The 6,454-nt window shown below is 38.2% G+C and overlaps 1 pseudogene; it reads right to left on the bottom strand.

Moving 5' to 3' along the window:
- Positions 1–4,343: 4,343 nt before the first annotated feature.
- Positions 4,344–5,044, bottom strand: LOC110211812 (uncharacterized; annotated as a pseudogene).
- Positions 5,045–6,454: the final 1,410 nt, after the last annotated feature.

Here is a 6,454-nt window from a genome sequence, read left to right as displayed (position 1 = left end):
AACTTGTAATATGAAAAGGACTTTCATGTTATTATTTGACCAGTTTTCATGTCTTTATAAACATGCAGCTAAAATGTGGGGTATAGTTGATAGAGCTGGACTCTAGACTTGGGTTCATCATAGTGCATCATAAATGGAGTATCTACACTGGAAATTCCCTATGTGGATCAAATCACAGGTCCAGACTAAAAGAAAAAAATGCATGAGCATAATAATTGTAGTGATTGATCTTTTTTTTAATTTTATTTTTAGGCAATTGAGGTTAAGTGACTTGCCCAGGGTCACACAGCTAGTAAGTGTGTTTGGTTTGAGGCTGGATTTGAACTCAAGTCCTCCTGACTTCAGGGCTGGTGCTCTGTCCACTGTGCCACCTAGCTGCCCCTCAATGATTGATCTTTTTCAGGTAAAAGTCCACCTCAGATTAAAAACTGCAGAGAATTTTAGATGTATGCCTAAGATAGATAACATAGAAAAAGATGAGTATGGCCTTGTAACTGAATCGTAGCTAAGGGGTCACATAGCATAGTTGGGGGGGCAGAGAGGCACTGCAAAACTGAGGCCATCTCTTCTGAAGGAAGCCAGAAAAGATACCCTGACCTAGAATACATAACTTCTCTTCCTGCCTGGGATACAGGGAAGCTATGGATGAGAGCTTTTGATAGAAATGAGACCCAGAGTCCCTACAAAGAAGCATTGGTTGAACTAAGACAGAGGGAGAAGAGGGCTTTGTCTTCTGTCGTCACCTAGTACACAGGACAGTCTGGGCACATCTCTGAGCACAATCAGTCTCAACTTTTCAACAGCCAATAAAGGCCATAGTGAAGCCCAGGATTCCAGCCTGCAGCACAACAGCTTAAACATCATTTTCTGTTTTCTCCTTGTCCCCAGGTGTCAGAAGACAGATTTGGAAGTATACATGAATGCTTCAAAGATAGTATATACAGAGGTTGCTCACAAACTGAATGATGACCACTACAAGATCCTGGGACAAGCCATTTATCACAATCTATAGGAAAATACGGGTGAGTGCTAAGCGGAGCCATCTTCTTTCTGTCTTCTTTGCTAAAGTTCAAGTTCTTCAGCTGGAGGTCACTATACACAGTCAACTCTTTCTTGTCTTTGCTCTCCAGAGGGGCCTTCTTCCAAAACTCTTCCTCTGAAAACAACAAATAATTCATTCTGCTGCATCACTTTCCCTTTTGTGATCTCCCTAAGGATAGCCTGAATGATTCAGAGTAGAGAAGGTACTTTGTGATTAGAGGGCCAAGCCTGGAGCCAGGAAGACCTGAGTTCAAATCCAGCCTCAAATACTTACTAGTTGGATGACCCTGGGCATGTCACTTATCTTCTGTTTGCCTTACTTTCCTCATTTATAGAATGGAAATAATAATAACACTTAGCTCCAACAGAGTTGTTGTGAGAATTAAATGCAATAGTATTGTAAATCATTTAGCATAATTCCTGTGTATTAATATGTAAGTATATTAAATTAGTACATAATAAGTATATTAAAATATTAGCTATTGTTATGATGATGATCTCCATCACATTCATAGCTGTAGAAAGTGATGGAAGTGGCGGTGCAGAGAAGTGAAATGCATTGTTATCTAAATTGGGAATATCTTAGGTCCTCTCACCTGCTATAGGCAACAGCACTGCCTAAGGAGAAATATAGTCTATGGAGTCATTTCTGGATCTGAGGACAAAGGCCTGGGGTCTATGGTCATTGTTTTTAGCCTGTGATGGGAACATGCATTCCCAATATTTGTTCTGGGTAGCTCTAACTCGCCTCTCCTCTTCTGTAGGACTTCCTGCTGCCTGGATGTGTCCCACAGGTAAGAATTTTCCTGACCTCCTAGCTCCCCAACTTCTATCCCAAAGCCCAGTTGCCAGCTTTGACTTCTCTGATGTCTGATATCAACTTTGTGATTTTCCACCAGGAATGTGACTGTGAGGATGCCACTTTTCCTTTGATACAGTTTGGAGAGAAGCTAACATTATTTTTGAAGTCCATTTCCTTGTGCTTATCTAAATTCTCAGAGAACTAAAATGGGTGAAGAAGAACCTGGGACTTTCCAGTCAGCCCACTGACCACATTTAATTTGCAGGCCTGACCTTCCTCACACCACCGGGCAGAGCAACCTTTTCTGGACCTTGGGATGTCTTCATTAAAGAGACCAGAAAATCTAGTCTCTTTTCAGAAAGTTTTTTTTTCATGAAATGTTCACCTATGTTATAGGATATCAGTGATTTATTTTGAATCATATTTATACCACGCTCATTCAGAAAAATTTGAATTCACAAATTATAGCATTGGGGTTATCAGCCACAATCTGTTTTTCTATTATATTTCTGTTATGTTTGAAAGTTCCATATAGCCAATACCTGATTTCTAACTATGAAGTTTTAAGTTAATATTTATGTATTACTATTCTGTATTTAACATTATTTGTCAAGAACTTGATTTTATTTATCATTATTTATTTATTATTTTATTCTTGACAAAGAATTCTCTATAAGGATCCATTTCAATGTCTTTCAGAGGTGGAATTGTAGGGCATTTACATGAATGACTTGAAAAATTGTTTCCCAATGTATACATTAATATTGAAGAATAAATTACATTTACAAACAGTGGCTTCATTTTTGTTGCTTCAGTTCCTTTTTGTACAATTTTTGAAAATTCTATTGATGCCTTTTGTGTTCCCTCGCAGTCATTTACACTGATGCCTCTTCCTTCTCCCCTACTTATAGAGCCATCCTTTGCAACAACAACACATTTTAAAAAGAAAATAAAAAGCGGTTCATCAAAACCAATCCATTCATCAACTGAGTCTAGAGAGCACATGAAATCTTCCACACCCATAGTTTTCCACCTCTGCAGTGAAAGGAAGAGAAATACATTTCCCAACTCTTCTTTGAGGCTAAACTCCATCCTTACCATAGTAAAACACACAGTTTCATTTTATCACTCTTTCCATTTGCATTGTTGTAGTCATTATGTTGGAACAGGAGTAAGCCAATAGAGGATATGCTCTGACCTCTTGCTAAAGGCCAAGTGTGAATCAAGGCTCCTTTTTAGTCCTTTGGTCCCCATCATGGAATCTAAGGAAAGGGACCATTGCAAAAAGGGAAGAAGAATATGCCAAAGAGGATTGGTGACTGAATTAGGAAGAGCTCTGCACTCAGTAGTCTTTAAAAGTTGAGAACATTTGTCCCTCTTTTTTCCTCTCTTTGACGCTTGAGACTCAAGAAGTCTCTCCCTTCACTAGCCCTTCCTCTTCCCCCAGTAACAATGCTAACCATATACACTAGGCAGTGACAGCATGTGCTATTCATCTATGTGAGCCTGGGAATGGATCTAAAACCTTTATCTACAGTTTTTGCTTTTTGTTTCCCCCTTCCTGAGTACAAGTAACTGAACAACATGAACTTAGTATCATTGAAATGTCTAAGTGGTTTAGACGCCCAGAAGCAAATCTTTCCTGCAGCTATATTCTTCTTGAAGGAGAAGATGACCACTGCTAAGAGGACAAGCCATACATACTTGACTAACCAGAAGATATGAAACTTAAAAAACAAAAGCTGCACATAATAAAGATTTGAAATTTCACAGGCAATCCTCCTTTTCTGTTCTTTATATATAAAAATGTTCCTGTTTGTATATTTATGTATTTCCCTTTTGCTTTGCTTTGTTTTAAATTTATACATAAACATGAATTACATAAAATTGAGGGAGGATTATATATGTATATGTATATACATATATACATATATGTATAAATGTACATTTATATGTTACATACATATGTGTATAGGAAACTTTAACCTGTTGCAAGGTACTTTAATTTTTAAAAAATTTTAAATTTTGAGTTCCAAATTCTCTCCTTCCCTTCTCTCCATCCCTCCTCCCTGAGACAGTAAGCAATTTCATATTGATTATACAGGTAGTCATGCAAAACATATTTTCATATTAGTCATGTTGTGAAGAAAACAGAGACCCAAAAACAAAAACAAAAATAAAACCAAGAAAAATAAAAAAATTTTTAGAAAGTATGCTTTAACCTGCACTCAGAATTCATCAGTTCTCTCTGTGGAAGTAGATAGCATTTTTTATTACAAGTCCTTTGGAATTATATTGGATGATTGTATTGCTGAGAATAGCTAAGTCATTCACAGTTAATCATCCTACAATATTGTTGTTACTGTGTACAGTACAGTTCTCCTGGTTCTGCTCATTTGTCTTTACATCAGTTCATGTAAGTCTTTCTAGGTTTTTCTGAAATTATCCTGCTCATTCTTTCTTTTTTTTTTTTCTGGTGGTTCTTATGACTCACCATTTTCTTTATTTGTACAAAATAGTGAATAGAATAATCATACCCTGACTGGGAAAAAATGGTAGTTTAGGGTTTAAACAAGTCCTTCTGTCCTGAAGCATCTATTTTGAAGGCTTGGGACTAGCAGCTTTAGCCCCAGCATCTTTGGGTTTGGACTCAGCAGGCTTAGCAGTCTTGGAATCACTGGGCTTTGTGGCCTTGGGATCAGACTTGGCTGCCTTGGTATCAGACTTACTGACCTTGGCAAAAAACTTGGCAGCCTTGGGGTCAGTAGGCTTGGTAGCCTTGGTAGCCTTGGGGTCAGTGGACTTGGCAGCCTTGGGGTCAGTGGTTCTGGCAACCTCAGAGTCAAGCTTTGTGATCCTGGGGCCTGGCCGTTTTATGCCGACTCTAGGGCCTGGACGCTTGGTGGCCATCTTATATCCAGCACGCCAGGCACTGGCCTGGGGGATCTTGGGCCTGAGAAGCTTGGCCTTGGAGGCCTTGGTGCTCAGGGCCTTTATGGCCTCTGCTCATGCTTTGATGTTGGCGTTGTTTTTGCATCTTCTTCAGCCCCTTCTTGTGTTTCTTGGCAAAGCGCATGTTTCTCAGAAACTTGGGGTCAACCCTTTCAGAGACTCATATCTCTGTGACCTAGGTTTCTTGATGCCATTTCTGCGCCATTTTTGTGACGGGTTATGGGTGGTATGGTTCTTCGACTTAGCCATCTTTACACCACAGCCTGCGATAACAGGTACTCCACCGACCGGAAGAGGCCAAGGCGAGAGAGAGAAAGCCCTGCTCATTATTTCTTACAGCATAATGATTCCATCATAATCATACACCACAATTTGTTCATCCATTCCACAATTGATGGGCATTCCCTCAATTTCCAATTCTTTGCCACCATAAAAAAGAGCTGCTATGAATATTTTTGTACATATAGGTCCTTCTTTTTTTCCCCCTTTTTAAAAAATTTTTTGGAGTAAAGACCTAGTGGTGACATTGATGGCTTAAAAAGTATGCAGAGTTTTACAGCCTTTTGGAGCATAGTTCCAAATTGCTCTTCAGAATGGTTGGATCAGTTCACAACTCCACCAATAGTGCATTAGAATCCCAATTTCCCCACATTCTCTCCAACATGTGTCATTTTCCTTTTATGTCATATTAATTGATCTGATAGATGTGAGGTAGTACGTCAGAGTTGTTTTAATGTGCATTTCCTTAATCAATAGTAATTTAGAACTTTTTTCATATGACTATAGATAGCTTTGATTTCTTTATCTGAAAACTGCCTACTCATATCCTTTGACATTTCTCACTTGAAGGATGACTTGTATTCTTACAAATTTGACTCAGTTCTTTATATGTTTGAAAAATGAGGCTTTTATCAGAGAAACTTGTTGCAAAATTTCCCCCTAGTTTTCTGTTTTCCTTCTAGTCTTGGCTGCATTAGTTCTGTTTGTGCAAAAAAAAAATGTTAATTTAATGTAATCAAAATTATCCCATTTTACTTTCCATAATACTCTCTATCTCTTATTTGGTCATAAATTCTTTCCTTATCCATAGATCTGACAGGAGGTATTTCACCTCGGTGCTTGATTTGTCTATATTTCCCTCTGAATTGCTTTTTGTTCTCTTCTGATGCATATTGAAAAATGCCTCCCTTGACCTCCTTATTTTTTGTCATCACTATCACCCTTATAAGAACTAAGCATAGTTAAACAAAAGAAATCCATATATTGACCATGTCCCAAAATGCATGTTTCATTGTTCACATCTAATTGGTCATTTCTCTGTTAGGAGGTAAGAAACCTATTTCAACACTGATTCTCTTCAGTAGGAATTGGTGATTTCATTGATCAGAACCCTTAAATTTTTCCCAGTTGTTTTCCTTTACACTGTTGTAGTCATTATATAGCCTGTTCTTTTGGTTCTGCTCATTTTACTCTGCATCACCTCATACAAGTCGTCTTAGGTGCCTCAGAATCTGCCCCTGCTAACATTTCTTATTGCTCAGTAATATTCCATTACATTCCTATAATATAATTTGCTCAGCCATTCCCCAATTGGTGAGCAATTTAAGCTCTACTAAGCTACTGAAGTTTTCAGTTCTTTACCACCACAAAAAGAGCTAG

The sequence above is a fragment of the Phascolarctos cinereus genome, unplaced genomic scaffold (genome assembly GCF_003287225.1).
Source record: "Phascolarctos cinereus isolate Bilbo 61053 unplaced genomic scaffold, phaCin_HiC Scaffold_2;HRSCAF=192, whole genome shotgun sequence".
Taxonomy (NCBI): domain Eukaryota; kingdom Metazoa; phylum Chordata; class Mammalia; order Diprotodontia; family Phascolarctidae; genus Phascolarctos; species Phascolarctos cinereus.
Note: the sequence above shows the minus strand (reverse complement) of the source record. Positions and strands in the feature narration are given on the sequence as shown.